Source organism: Dendropsophus ebraccatus, chromosome 8, assembly GCF_027789765.1.
Source record: "Dendropsophus ebraccatus isolate aDenEbr1 chromosome 8, aDenEbr1.pat, whole genome shotgun sequence".
NCBI classification, from domain to species: Eukaryota; Metazoa; Chordata; class Amphibia; order Anura; family Hylidae; genus Dendropsophus; species Dendropsophus ebraccatus.
Genome location: NC_091461.1, coordinates 78971019 through 78987043, shown reverse-complemented (window position 1 = coordinate 78987043; position 16025 = coordinate 78971019). Strand labels below are relative to the sequence as shown.

The 16025-nt window shown below is 45.1% G+C and overlaps 1 non-coding gene across 1 annotated transcript; it reads right to left on the bottom strand.

Moving 5' to 3' along the window:
* Positions 1-15579: 15579 nt before the first annotated feature.
* Positions 15580-15770, bottom strand: LOC138800248 (U2 spliceosomal RNA). Its single transcript, XR_011364435.1, has one exon. It is a non-coding gene; the product is annotated as a U2 spliceosomal RNA (small nuclear RNA).
* Positions 15771-16025: the final 255 nt, after the last annotated feature.

The following is a 16025-nucleotide window of genomic DNA, read 5'->3' as shown; positions in this document are numbered from 1 at the left end:
GGAAAATGGTGTCCTTCCTGATCCCCCTGTTACACCACACTCTGCATTTCTTCTGGGGTCTCCCGTTCTCCAGTGTGCGGGACGTCACCTGGAAAATGTTGCCCTGGTGCGATACAGGGTCCTTCATATCCAGAAGCGCTGGGTTCGCTCCATGGCTGCTAAATATTAGGGCTTTATTACTGCTTCTGATATTTTCGGATCGTGCCGCAAGCTACAGTAGCTCGGGCAGCGAGGGACCGGAAGAGGGGGTGCTGGTATAAAAGTTATCCCAGTACGGGTGGTAACCTTTATCCAGCAGTGGGAATATCAGTTCCCGAACGATCTCCCACTAACTCGGAGGATGGGGGGGGGCATCTGGGGGCTGGATTTGGGTGTCCCTTCCTTCATACACTCTAAGGGTACGTGCACACTGCGGAATGGCGAAGGATAACCCTTTGTGCATTCCGCAGCTGGCACCCGCCGGCGGACTGATGGAGGCGCGCGTCTCCGCTCGTGTCACACTCCATTATATGCACAGGCGGATTCTGCCCTCTGTCCAAAGAATGAACGTGTCCATTCTTTGGACGGACGACGGAATCTGCCCATGCATAGAATGGAGCCTTTAACACGGGTGGAGACGCGCGCCTCCATCAGTCCACCGGCGGGTGCCAGCTGCAGAATGCACAAAGGGTTATCCTTCGCCATTCCGCAGTGTGCACGTACCCTGGATCTGTAAGTGTACCCTGAGGTACGCTCAAAGAGTTTGTAGAATTTAACGCCATACCGTGATCTCTTATTGGGACAGTACTGGTGGAAAAGACGTGTCTGGGGGGCAGCGTACGCTACGCTACCCCCAGACACGTCACTGGATGATGAGGATGATGAGGATGAATGGAGGAAAGAAGGATCCCCCCATTCATCCTCACTGGCTGTTTCAGTGTCAGAGGCAATAATAGCGTATGCGTCCAATGCCGAAAACACCCTGGGGGCCATCTTTATACGGGGATAGTATATGGGGTATGTAAATGTGTAGTGGTGTAGTGTAAAACTTTATTCCATGTAGTGTGGTGTAGTGTAGTGTTTTTTACGTGTTTTTTTGACAGTAAGAAAAAATATCCCTACGCCAAGAAAGGAGCTGCTGATAAATGCCGCACTTATGTGCGGCACTTATCAGCAGACAGTGGCGGTAGGATATAGGGGGGGAAAACGCCCCTACGCCAAAAAGGAGGAGTTGCTGATCAGCGGCGCACTTACATGCGATGCTGATCAGCACTCAGCGGCGTTAGGGCGCAAAAAAAGAAAAAAAAAATTGGGAAAAAAAAAAAAAAATCTTTTTAACCCAAAGCAACTGATCAGTGAATGATATTCACTGATCAGCCGCTTGGGGGCAGTAGAGCGACGCTGCCGGAGATTGCCGAGACCCGCCGAAGCCGAGGACCCGAGCGTTTCCGAAGACTTCCGACGCTGGACGACCGAACCCGGAAGTGAAGCGAAGAAGACGCGAGGACGGCGCGGACCGCAGATCGTCGCTCCGGACGCCCAGATCAGGTGAGTATGGTACACCTGCACCACACACACCTGTTCTGCACCCCTCAGCTACCTAGCTAAGGGGTGCAGAATCCGACAAAACAGTTTTTTTTACAGTTTGATCGCCATGATGGGCCAGCCGGTACTGGCCGGCCTATCACGGCGATCGTGGGGGTGGCATCTGCGCCATCTTTACACAGTACACTAATGGCGATTGGTGCTATCTCGGACAGCACCAATCGCCATTGCTTTCCGGGTCACCGATGACCCGAAAAGCTGTTTTCAGCTGCTATATGCTGATCTGTATTGATCAGCATATAGCAGCGATCGTCGACACGGGAGGGGTTAATCACCCCCCGTGCCGACGAGCAGAGATGGCCTGCTATACATTATAGCAGGCCATCTTCCCCGACCGCTGTGTGTGAACACACAGCGATCGGGGAAACATCGGGCGTAAGTATACGCCCGTTTGCGTTAAATCCCACCCTGCGGGGGCGTATACTTACGCCCGATGTCGTTAAGGGGTTAAATTTAAATGTAACATGTCTTTTTTCCTGCTTTGCACTCCTCCAGCTTTTTAGGGTTTACAGCTTACAGAGCTCCTCTATCTTTAATACCGCTGAATTAAAAGCCACTGATAGGCCTTTACACCTTGGGGCTATGTTCAAACAATGTATATTTTCGTATAAATACGGCCATTGTTGCAATCGGCAACACTGGCCATACTTTGTACGAAAACATATATTGCCTTGCTTTCTATGGGATCCCGGCCAGAGTGTATACACATAGTATACGCTCCGGCGGGATCTCTTGCGGCGCCGTAGAAAACTGACATGTCAGTTTTCTGTGGACGCTATTCAGTGAATAGCGGCCCCAGAAAACCCTGTCAGTGCACACTATGGTCACTCGCTCCATAGTGTTCAGTGGGGAGTTCTGAGGCGGGCACGCACGGATGCGCCTGCATCAGAACTCTGCGGCTGCAAAGATCATCCGGTCAGTACTGCAGGGATGATCTTTTCAGAGATTATCCATTTGGTGACCCGGCCAGGTCATGGAAAGGCCAGTCTCTTACTTTGTGTGAACATAGCCTTAATCTACAATCTGTCAGGCTACGAAATGCACACATATCACCCTCCATTTGAGAGAGACCTCTTTGCAGATGGTTCCATACTTCACACTGTGTATTCAGATACATTTTATACCATGCCTAATTCAGAGAACAAAGTTTAGTAGTTTTGAAGGCGTGCTGTTCAGCATCAGCATCATTTTACACTTTACAGATTGTACAGCACTGTACAGCTTTTTCGCAGAGGTCTGTCCTAGACTAGTGATGAGCGAATACTGTTCGATCGAATAGATATTCAATCGAATAGTGAGTTATTCGAGTATTCAATATTTGTACGAATATCCGGCGAATATTCAATAAATATTCGATAAGCGTTCAAATCCCCCAGCTTCCGGTTTCACTCTTCAAATGGTAAAATAGATGTTTTTCACTTATCGAACACTTGTCCCATAGACTTTAATGGGATTGAATATTCGAATATTCGCGGGATATTCATACGAATATCGAATATTCAAATATCTCACTATTCGCTCATCCCTATCCTAGACTCTCTTTAATGCAAATACTAAATCAATTCATAGTAAAAAATGTGTATGCAATATTTCCTCATCTCCCTCTGCTGACCTTAGATAGTATAGAGAACTGAGAGATCTGCTCTAGTTGTACATATTTTGAATAAGTTAGATAAGATCCTAGCAATACAATGAAGAGTGAAGATGTATTCTTCAGCTCTGAAGTGGCTACACAGTGTACATCGTGATCCCCAAAGTGACGTCTTGAGCAATCTGCATTATCACTATTTCATAGTAAGTGTACTTATTTTCTTGGAACCCGATTTCCTGTTGCATCAAGTATAATACAACGACTGTGATAAATCCCTAGTCCTAGTGCCATTGTTTTTGGCACCTAACACTATACCATTGCTTCAAGCAACAAAGCTGTCTTCATGGATCAGATGCCATTGTTCTCAATAGAAAACCTTTTTCATCCTGTTTCTGAGGGTAGCTAAATGTCTATTACCTTTACAAAAACTGCAAGAGATTGTTAGCTTAGTTACAGTGGTATGTGCAGAATCATCATTTTTGTAAATCCCTTACCCTAAGCCAACGTTTTTAAGGCCTCAATCCATAAGTCATCTTATTTCTTTGAGGCAGATATGCAAGTACAATACTGGACCCGTGGAATGTATTCCAAATACTTTCGCGTGCACGCATTATAATCCAGGCTTTCAGAAGTATTATAGTAGAAAAACTAACAGGACGGTTTGGCCAGTAACTTCTACTTTATCCAGGGTTATTTGAGGACAAAGTAGGAAGATGTTAAATTGACCTACCCAGATTAAGGCTAAATGAAAGTAACATAGAAACATGAGCTTACTTACTAAATTATATGCAAATCTTAGGTTAAATTACTTGGTGGTTGACATATTTATCCCAGGACTACAACCTCCACCAGGCTAAGGCCGGGTTCACACTACGGAATCTGTGCAGATAAATTCCGGTGGATTCCGTTGCTAGAACGCGCTCAGGGCCACACGCCTCTCTGCCCGTGCCTTAGACAGCATTCTATGACATGTCAATTCTTTTGGTGGATAGCGGAATTGGCCCGCCTATAGAATGGTGTCTATGGAGCCGGCACATGGCCGTGAGTGTGTACTGGCGACGGAATCCGCCAGAATTTACCTGCGCAGATTCCATAATGTGAACCCAGCCTAAGAGTTGTAGTCCTCGAGTACATACACACCATAGATGGTAGGTAACCTGTTATTCAGGAGCACAGGGTTGAGACCCTGTAAAGCCTTCTAGCAGGTATTACTAACTTCAATTGTGATTAACCCTAAAAAGGGGTAGGGCTAACCCACTGATGGGTAGGATTTAAGTGGTCCTGGGGAAGGGCTTAAACGTCTCAGGATTCTTTCACATTGGTCCCAGTGGAGCTCACAATGTAAACTCCAATTTCAGTATGCTCAATGTCAGTATGTTTTAACCCCTTAAGGACCGGGCTTAAAATGGCCTTAAGGACCGAGGCAAATTTTATGAATATGACCTGTGTCACTTTATTCATTAACAACTTTGGGATGCTTTTACCTATCCGGCTGATTCTGAGATTGTTTTCTCGTGACATATTGTACTTTACATTTCTGGTAAACTGGAGTCGATACTTATAACAAATCTTTATGAAAAAAAACTAAATAACATGAAAAATTGTGAAAAATTGCATTTTTTTTACTTTGAAACTTTTCTGCTTATACAGAAAATGGTTATGCCACATAAATTATATATTAAATAGCATTAGCAACATGTCTACTTTATGTTGGCGGCATTTATTAAACTATCTTTCATTTTTTTAGACAATAGAAAGCTTAAAATATTAGCAGCAAATTTCCAAATTTTCAGTAAAATTTCAAAATCAGACATTTTTAGGGACCTGTTCACTATGTTCACACTACGTATATTTGAGGCTGTATGTGTGAGGCTGTATAGCAACCAAAACAAGGAGTGGATTGAAAACACAGAAAGGATCTGTTCACATAATGTTGTAATTGAGTGGATGGCCGTCATTTAATGGCAAATTTTTGCTGTTATTTTAAAACAACGGCTGTTATATTGAAATAATGGAAGTTATTTACCGTTATATGGCGGCCATCCACTCAATTTCACCATTGTGTGAACAGAGCCTTTCTGTGTTTTCAATCCACTCCTGGTTTTGGTTGCTATGAGGACCTGACTTGAGGACCAAATACTGCCTGAAATATACGTAGTGTGAACCCAGCAGTGTATTTGAGGGGACTGTATGTTAGAAAGCCCAACAAAGCACCCCATTTCAGAAACTGCACCCCCAAACTCTGCAAAAGCACATCCAGAAATTTTTTTTTAACCCTTTAAGGTAGTCATAGAAATAAAAGCTAAGTGTGTAAGAAATTTGAAAATTTTAATTTTCTGTGCAGAGATTTTAATGTAATCCAATATCTTTCATAATTATGAACCTATTACCAGAGAAATGCACCCCAATATTGATTGCCCCATTTCTGCAGTTTATAGAAATACCCCATATGTGGCCTTATTGCGCTATTTGACGCAACCACAAGCCTCAGATACAAAGGAGCGCCTAGTGAATTTCAACGCCTCTTATATTTGATCATTTTTGACTGTACCACTTCAGGTTGGCAGAGGCTCTGGGGTGCCAAAACATAAAAAACACCCCTAAAGGGACATTATGTGGTGTGAAAAAAGAAAAATTTATTTTTTACACTAAAACGTTCTAGCCTTCAATTTTTCATTTTCACAAAGGAATAAAAGGAATAAAAACCCAAAAACCGTGTAGTGCAGTTTCTCCCGAGTACGGAAATACCCCACACGTGGACATAAAGTGCCAAGCGGGCACAGGACAAGCCTCCAAAGGGAAGGAGCACCAATTGGCTTTTGGAAGCTGAATTTCACTGGAAAGGATTTCAAGGGTCATGTCACATTTACAATGCTGCCAAAACACTGGAAACCCCCCACAAGTGACCCCATTCTGGAAACTACATCCCTCAAGGAATCTAATAAGGGGTGCACTGAGCATATGGACCCCACTGGTGACGGACACAAATGTGGAACAATGTGACGTGAAAGGAAAAATTTTCATTTTTTCACTTTTACGGCACAAATGTGCCCGTCATCAAGGGGTCCATATCCTCATTGCACCACTTGTTAGGTTCCTTGAGGGGTATAGTTTCCAGAATGGGGTCACTTTTGGGGGGTTTCAGTGTTTTGGCAGCACGAGGGCTCTGTAAATGCGACATGGCGTTCATAATCCATTCTGGCCAAATCCAGCCTCCAAAATCCAAATGGCGCTCCTTCCCTTCGGAGGCTTGCCCTGCACCCACATGGCACTTTATGTCCATATGTGGGGTATTTAAGGACTCAGGGGAATTGCTCTACACATTTTGTGTGTTTTTTTTATCTTTTAACCCCTTGAGAAAATGAAAAAATCAAGGCTAGACTAACATTATAGTGTAAAAAATGTAATATTTCATTTTCACGCCACATTGTTCCACATTTGTGTCCATATACTCACTACACCACTTGTTACATTCCTTGAGGGGTGTAGTTTCCATAATGGGGTCACTTGTGGGGGGTTTCAACTGTCTTGGCAACACAGGGGCCTTTTAAATGAAACATGGCCCTCGAAATCCATTCCAGCCAAATCCAGCCTCCAAAAGCCAAATGGCACTCCTTTCCTTTGGAGGCTTACCCTGCACCCACTTGTTACCTTAAGTCCACATGTGGGGTATTTCCGTACTCAGGGGAAATTGCTCTACACATTTTGTGGTTTTCTTTATCTTTTAACCCCTTGTTAAAATGAAAAAAATCAAGACAAAATCAATGATTTAGTATAAAAATTAACATTTTTTTACGCTAAATGTTGGTCTAGCCTTGATTTTTTTCCATTTCCACAAGGGGTTAAAAAAGGAATTGAACACAAAACGTGTAGGGTAATTTCCCCTGAGTACGAAAATACCCCACATGTGGATATAATGTGCCATATGGGCACAGGGCAAGCCACCAAAGGGACAGAGCGCCATTTAGAGGCTGGAATGGAGGATGGAGGCCATGTCGCAATTACAAAGCTCCTGTGCGGCCAGGACAGTAGAAACCCCCCACAAGTGACCCCATTCTGGAAACTACATCCCATAAGGAATCTAACAAGAGGTGCAGTGAGCATATGGACCCCATTGGTGACGGGCACATATGTAGAACATGTGGTGTGAAAATAAAAATATCCCTTTTTTCTTTCATTTTCACGGCACAAATGTGCGCGCCACCAGGGGGCCATATCCCTGCTGCCCTCCTTGTTAGATTACTTATGGAGTGTAGTTTCCAGAATGGGGTAACTTGTGGTGGGTTTCTACTGTCCTGGCCGCACAGAGGCTTTGTAATTGCATCATGGCAAGTCTCTAATGGGAATGGCGGCCATACCTATTTAGATGGGGAAAAGGGACTAATTTAATTTATTTTGGGGGTATTAGGCCAGGACAGGTGTCCATCAAATTCAACCTGTGTTGATCTAGAGGAAGGCAAAAAACCCTCATAAGGCAGACGACAGTAGCCTCATCACTGGGAAAAAATTCCTTCCCGACTCCATAATGGCAATCAGAATAATCCCTGGATCAACGTGACCCCTGAAATAGGAATAAGGGACAGAATTTAGAAAATGTAGAACTCCAGTGACGTGTGGTACGCCTTGAAGAGATCCTGTGTGCAGAGGCCGGGGTGATCAGGACAGGTGTCACACTGGAAAATGGTGTCCTTCCTGATCCCCCTGTTACGCCACACTCTGCACTTCTTCTGGGGTCTCCTGTTTTCCAGTGTGGGGGACGTCACCTGGAAAATGTTGCCCTGGTGCGATTTGGGGTCATTCATATCCAGAAGCGCTGAGTCCGCTTCATGGCTGCTTAATATTAGGGCTCTGTTACTGCCTCTTATATTTCGGTTCGTGCCGCAAGCTACAGTAGCTCGGGCAGTGAGGTACCAGAAGAAGGGGTGCTGGTATAAAAGTTATCCCCGTACAGGTGGTAACCTTTATCCAGCAGTGGGAAGATCAGTTCACGAACAATCTCCCCCCTTAACTCGGAGGATGGGCATCTGGGGGCTGGATTCGGGTGTCCCTTCCCTCATACACTCTAAGGGTACGTGCACACTGCGGAATGGCGAAGGATAACCCTTTGTGCACTCCGCAGCTGGCATCCACCTGCGGACTGATGCAGGCGTGCATCTCCGGTCGTGTCACACTCCATTCTATGCACGGGCTGATTCTGCCCTCTGTCCAAAGAATGAACGTGTTCATTCTCTGGATGGACGACGGAATTCGCCTGTGCATAGAATGGAGTCTATGACACGGGTGGAGACGCGCGCCCGCATCAGTCCGCCGGTGGATGCCAGCTGCGGAATGCACAAAGGGTTATCCTTTGCCATTCCGCAGTGTGCACGTACGCTAAATCTGTAAGTGTACCCTGAGGTACTGTCACAGAGTTTGTAGAATTTAACGCCATACTGTCATCTCTTAATGGGACGGTACTGGCGAAAAAGACGTGTCTGGGGGGCAGTGTACGCTACGCTACCCCAGACACGTCACTGGATGAGGATAAGGATGAATGGAGGAAAAAAGGATGCCCCATTCATCCTCACTGGCTGTTTCAGTGTCGGAGGCAATAATAACGTATGCGTCTGACGCTGAAAACACCCTGGGGGCCATCTTTATACGGGGACTAGTATGTGGGTTATGTAAATGTGTAGTTGTGTAGTGTAAAACTTTATTCCGTGTAGTGTAATGGTGTTTTTTACATGTTTTTTTTAACATTAAATTTTAAAAAAAAAAACTACGCCAAGAAAGGAGTTGCCGATAAATGTCGCACTTATGTGCGGCACTTATAAGCAGACCGTGGCTGTAGGATATAGGTAAAAAACACCCTATGCCAAAAAGGAGGAGTTGCTGATCAGCGGCGCACTTCCACACGATGCTGATCAGCACTCAGCGGCGATAGGGTGCGGAAAATTAAAAAAATAAAAATTGGAAAAAAAAAAAAACTTTCTTCAACCCTATAGCTACTGATATGTGTATTATATACACTTATCAGCTGCTAGGGGGCAGTAGAACGCAAATTCCGGAAAAAGCCGAAGTTTGACGACGCTGGAGCCGATGATTGCCGATGGGGACCGCCGGAAAAAGACGAAGACGCCGACGAAGACGAGGACGCAATCGGGACCCGGAAGACGCGATTGGGACGCTGGATCAGGTGAGTATGGGTCAATACCTGCCCTGGACACCTCCGCTACCTAGCTGAGGTGTCCACAGCAGGTATTTAACCCTTTCATGGGGTACTTATATCGCCGTGATCACTTTTAACAGTAATGGTGGTCGGTGTCGTTCTCGGACAGCACCGACCGTCATTGCTTTCCGGGCCATCGGGTCACCGATGACCCGGAAAGCTGCAGATCGCCACCATTAGTTGATCTGAATTGATCAGCAAATAGCGGCGATCGTCAGCAGGAGAGCGGTTAATCACCCCCCGTGCCGACAAGCCGGGATGGCCTTCTATATATTATAGCAGGCCATCTTCCCCGATCGCTGTGTGTGTACACGCAGCGATCGGGGAAACCGCGGGCATAAATGTACGCCCGTTTGTGTTAAGGCACGGGTTTTGGGGGTGTACACTTACGCCCGCGGTAGTTAAGGGGTAAAGTGTTGGAGAAAACTCATCCAAACATGGGGAAAAGATACAAACTCTTTGCACATGTCCTTGGTGGGGATTTGTTCTCAGGACAACAACAGTGCCAATCACTGTGCCACCCACAAAGTAGCCATCAGACCATGGACGCCTCCATTTTATGCTGCCCATATTTATTATTATTATTATTATTATTATTATTATTATTATTATTATTATTATTTATAAAGCATCCTTGATTCCAGAGCCCTATACAAGCAATAGAAGAGCATTGCAAGATCAAAACATGTTACATGAAGGTAAATAGCAGACTGGTACATGGGGAAAGAGGACCCCGCCTGTGAGGGCTTAAAATCTATACTGCAGCAGTTTCCAATGGGCTACAATGTTGCCCTTACAATTATTGTTTATTGTGTTGATATGCTCTTGATAGTACTTTAGCTTAGGTTTAGAGATAACAAAATAGTGCTCAAGAGGCGGTGGATTAAAAATATTGATAGAAAATGATTGGTTTAAAATTATTCTGTTGTTCCTCCAGTTTCTGTTTCTTTTACTTGTGTTATTGTTCAGTTTGAAGGTTAGCATAATAATAATTAGTCAAATATGGTGCTCCTAAACCTAAGCTACATGTAATCAGGGCCATATTTACCATATGGTGGTATTGGTCAGGTCTGGTGTGGCGGTGATAAATGTGACGCCTGGAGCTATTACCTACCAATCTACCAATCTTGTGGTAAGAATTCCATCAGACAATATGCAGTTAAAAACCATGAAAAATGCGATTCAGATAATGTTTCTACATGTAGGGAAATGCATGTGGCCGAAATTCTCCCCCACGCGACCCAAGATGGGACGCCTTCAGGTTTAGTGTCTAGGGCAGCAGCAGCTGTTAATACGGCCCTGCATGTAATGTAAGGCTGTCTTGTTTGTTCTAGGGGGGATCCCAAATGAATATTAACGTGTTATATCATATTCGCTTGATAATCCCAGTTCGGTTGGTCATTGGGAGGTAACAAAACTTACATAAAACTTATACAGAATATTTGGAAGGATGATCATCTTGGTTGTGTTGATTCTAACAATCATTGTGACAAATATCTTCCTGCTAATATATTTTCTCAGTCTAAGGCTATGTTCAGACGCTGTATGAGACCGGCTGTTCTCATTAAAGATCATCCCGGCAGGTACTGCAGTACTGGCTGGATAACCTTTAGAGCCACCGTGCGCGCCTGCACCTAGGACCCAACTACAACAGCTGCAGGCATTACAACTCCCAGCATATCCTGAGGGCTGCAGACTGTAAGTACATGCTGGGAGTTGTAGTGCCTGCAGCTGTTGTAGTTGGGTCCTAGGTGAATTATACCCTGGATGCTTCAAGGGAGATCAGAATACATAGATCTGTGGGGGCTCAGTGCAGGGAAGTGACCCCAGAACAGCTCTATTAGGGGATAGATAAGAAACATCTACTCCTATCCCTATAAGTGCTGTTCTGGGGTCACTTCCCTGCACTGAGCCCCCACAGATCTATGTATTCTTATGAGCCACAAAGCATCCAGTGTATAGGACCCAACTACAACAGCTGCAGGCACTACAACTCCCAGCATGTACTGACAGTCTGCAGCCCTCAGGATATGCTGGGAGTTGTAGTGCCTGCAGCTGTTGTAGTTGGATTCTAGTTTAAAAGTTTGCACTAGTGTACTGTAGTGACCGCGGGACTGTGTCAGTACACTACCGCAAACCATACACCGACATATTTAGACCCCAACGGTACACAGGCTCGGCACACTATAGAAGTGATTACAGTGCAGTTACTAGTGACTCACAGGTGACGTCTTCTCCAATTGCCGTTGCTCACTTTTTGCTTTCTTCTCCATCTGGCGCAGCATCATGAAGACTTCTCCGACCGCAACTAGTCTGCAGGCGGGCAGCTGGGGGTAACTGGGGCAGGAGGGCAGCTGGGGTGACGAGGAGGGGGAGCAGATGGGGGTGGCAGGGGCAGAATCTGGGGAGGCAGGGGGAGCAGCTGGGGCAGGGGAGAAGCTGGGGACAGAGGAGAAGCGGGGGGGGGGGGGCAGGGGGAGCATCTGGAGGGGGCAGGGGAGAAGCTGGGGGGCAAGGGAGAAGCTGAGGGGGCAGGGGAGAAGCTGGGGGGTAGGCAGGGGGAGCAGATGCGGGCAGGGGGAGAAGCTGGGGGGCAGGGAGAGCAGCTGGGGGTGCAGGGGGGGAGGGGGAGCAGATGGGGGCAGGGGAAGAACCTGTGGGGCAGGGAGAGCAGCTGGGGTGGTGCAGGGGGAGAAGCTGGGGGGGCAGAGGGAGAACCTAGGGGGCAGGGAGAGCAGCTGGGGGGGTGCAGGGGAGAAGCTGGGGGGGATGGGGAGAACCTGGGGGCACAGAGAGCAGCTGGGGGGGCTAAAGGGGAGAAGCTGGGAGGGCAGGGCTGGGGGAGAAACTGGGGGCATGGAGAACAGCTGGGGGGTGCAGGGGGAGAGGCTAGGGGGAAGGAGCAGCCGGGGAGCATCCAGGGCCCGGGGGCAGAGGCAGGCTAGTTAGTCTCGGGGCTGGCCGGGCTTACCTTCCGGCACACACTACCTCTATTACAAGCTGGAAGCTCATAGCTGCTGCCCCGCGGTCCCGAACTTCTCTCCTGCTCGGCAGCACACCTGACATCATCGCGCCTAGCAGGGGAGTCCGGGGCTGCAGCTATGAACTTCCTGCCTGTGATAGAGGCAGTGTGTGCCGGAAGCTCACCCCCGGCTGGGCCCGAAACCCCCTCACCCCCTCGGGCGCGGACTAGGCACCCGTGGTCCGGTGCCTAGGGCGGCGGGGGTAAAAAATATCTTTTTTAGAAAAAATAATATTTTGTTCTCTGCGGGTGCCGCCCCCCACAGGGCCTCGGGTGCCCTGTTGTAAAATCCACTATGGGGCTCCACTAAGAGTGCAAAATTCCTGTAAAAATGTGTTGTGCCACATAGTAATGAATGTAACAAGTGCTTTTTGTCTTTTGATAAACTTTCATCTTGTTTCTTCAAGTGTCTTCAGTTCTAAATAAACAAAAATATATCCAATAAAAAACAACAGGCATGGCTGGTGATCCACTTCCACATTTATAAGCAGCGTAAACTCTTGTGTTAAGGCTGGAGACATTTTAGGTGAAGCACATTTGATAAGACATCAAGTGCATAATAATAAAGTGCATAATAGTGTATAATAGGTATATGTGAGCAGTTGAGAAAAGATTTGCAACACTCACCATCTATATAAAACCTCCTTTATTTGTCAATCTACATCAAAGCTAAATAAAATGCTATTTTATTGCATTCTTATGGGGCTTAATGAATAAAGTAGGTGTATTAGAGATGGTGAGGAACAATCATATTGGAATTGGTGCCTTTACCATTTGGAAAATAGAAAGAGAAACATTTTATGAAATGATAAAATACAGACAAGGAGAGAAAGGAGCGCTGCACCTCACACCTATGGCTGACACTAATGCCTCTCGGCTATGAAATGATAATGCTTCTTTACCTTTTTCAAAGTATTTAATCTTCATTTTTCGGTATATAGGGTTTTAACCCCTTAACGACCACGGGCGTATATTTACGCCCTGCGGTCGTTAAGGACGTTCAGAACGGGGCCGCGCGGTGGCCGCGCTCTGAACCGCAGTGGTCCCGGGTGCCGCTTGTAGCCCAGGACTGCAGGTATTAGCCGGATCGCCGTGCCCGCTAATACAGTAATCGGATGCAGCTGTCAAAGTTAACAGCTGCATCCGATTACCGTTTGCAGCGTCATCCCTGGTGTCTAGTGTCTGGTGTCTGCAGCATATCTATGCTGCAGAGATCTCTATGAGAGATCAGTGCACTTATACTAGAAGTCCCCTAGGGGGGCTTCCAGTATAAGTCTAAAAGTTAAAAAAGTGTTGTTAATAATAAAAATCCCCCTCCCCTAATAAAAGTTTGAATCACCCCCCCTTTTCCCAGGTTATAAATAAAAGTAAATAAATAAATTAATAAACAAACATGTTTGCTATCGCCGTGTGCGTAATCGCCCGAACTATTAATTAATCACATTCCTGATCTCACACAGTAAACTGCGTAAGCGCAAAAAAATCCCAAAGTGCAAAATTGCGCATTTTTGGTCGCATCAAATCCAGAAAATTTTTAATAAAAAGCGATCAAAAAGTTGTATATGCGCAATCAAGGTACCGATAGAAAGTAAACATCATGACGCAAAAAATAACACCTCACACAGCCCCATAGACCAAAGGATAAAAGTGCTATAAGCCTGGGAATGGAGCGATTTTAAGGAACATATATTTGTAAACAATGGTTTTAATTTTTTACAGGCCATCACATAATATAAAAATTATACATGTTATATATCGTTTTAATCGTAACGACTTGTGGAACATATATAACAAGTCAGTTTTACCCCAGGGCGAACGGCGTAAAAACACATATCCACTAAATACACAAAATGTGTTTTTATTTTTTCAATTTCACCACACATTGAATTTTTTCCTGCTTTTGCAGTGTACTTTATGCAAAAATTCAGCCTGTCATTGGAAAGTACAATTAGTGGCGCAAAAAATAAGGGCTCATGTGGGTTTCTAGGTGAAAAAATGCAACTGCTATGGCCTTTTATGCACAAGGAGGAAAAAACGCAAAAATCAAAATCGCCCCGGTCCTTAAGGGGTGAATATAAGGTAAGTTCATAACAATATATAAAAGACCTAATGAAACAGAGTGCGATTAGTTTGTCTCATTACTTTACATGTATCTTGCTTTTTTTTACATTATTACCTAAGATTATTCAAGTCCCTAAGGTCTGCGGCTCAGGGTCATCCTTATTGTTGTAGATGTGGCGACTGAGCAGGCTATAATCTTTAGTAGGCTTATTCATGTTAATTACTTTTCTGGGCTTGTTATAAGGCTTTGACTGCATCTAGGGAAATACTGCCAATTATGGTATAATGTTTGAAGTTAAAAGCTTTGAATTTATATTAGAACATAGTGTATATCATTAGGGCTCATGCACATGACATGCCCGTATCATGGCTCCGTTACGCATCCATAGAAGTGCCTTTCTACTTTAATATGTCTCTGTATTTATAGAGATATGTCTCCATATTATAGAAAGGCCCTATTACACGGAATGATTATCAGACATATTCGGTCGATATCGGCCGTTACGGACGATAATCGTCCTGTGTAATAGAAAGCAATAATCAGCCAACATGAACAATGTCAGATGATCATTGCTGTAGTTTGTCTTTCAACATGTTGAAAGACAATTGACTAATATAACAGCGGTTTGCTGCCATCGCTCCGTGTAATGGGAGCAGCAGCAGCAGACTGCTGCTATCTGCTATGGGCTGCCCGGACGATCTACCCATTACCCAGGCATTCCCCCTCCTCCTGGCGCAGCTCCCCACGGCCCCCTGTACTCACCCCCCTGCTGCCAACACATAGCAGCAGCTGTAATAGCGGCAGCGAGCAGGGAGAGAGGAGCAAGCGAGCGCTGACAGTGTAATATGGGCTTTACATTATGAGATATAGCCCCTGAACATTCTTACATGGTACGCTATATTTTGATTTAAGAATGATTACTATTGTGGTACAAAAAGAGAAAGTTATTGGAGAAACTTGAGGAAAGGAAAGACAAAAATGTTTTATTGTTGCTCTCCATGTTGTGATCTGTAAGATTACTTACAATACATCTATCCCTATGAGATATCATTTCTACTTATCCTGGTGATCCTCCACCAATATCTCATTAGGTCAGAATTTGTTTTTTATTTTTGGGGTGCAATGAACCTGAAAGCACGGCAATACTAGGTCAATGCCTGGAGAGGACAGCACAAGCTCTTCTTCAATCTCCCTGTTCCAAAAATCCATTTAATATATGGTCCCCAGATAGGTGAAGTATCAGATATTAAACTAATAAGAAAGAAGGTCAGATATTGAGCTCCATAGCCTTTTCAGAAGATACAATGGTAACAGCATTAATTGTACAGAACATTTTTTTCTTCCTTGTTGTACAGCCAGGGTTTTCATCAAATGACATTATCCACCTGCCAAATTTCTGCACAATATAGTTGTTGTGTAATTGTATTAAAAAGCATCTACCTGTCATGAAAAACAATAGTTACTACAGAGGGAAGGTAGTCTTATAAGAAAGACAGTATGGCTAATGAATCCTTTCAGAATACTCCCTGTGTGACGCAAACCAACCAGAAATAGACAT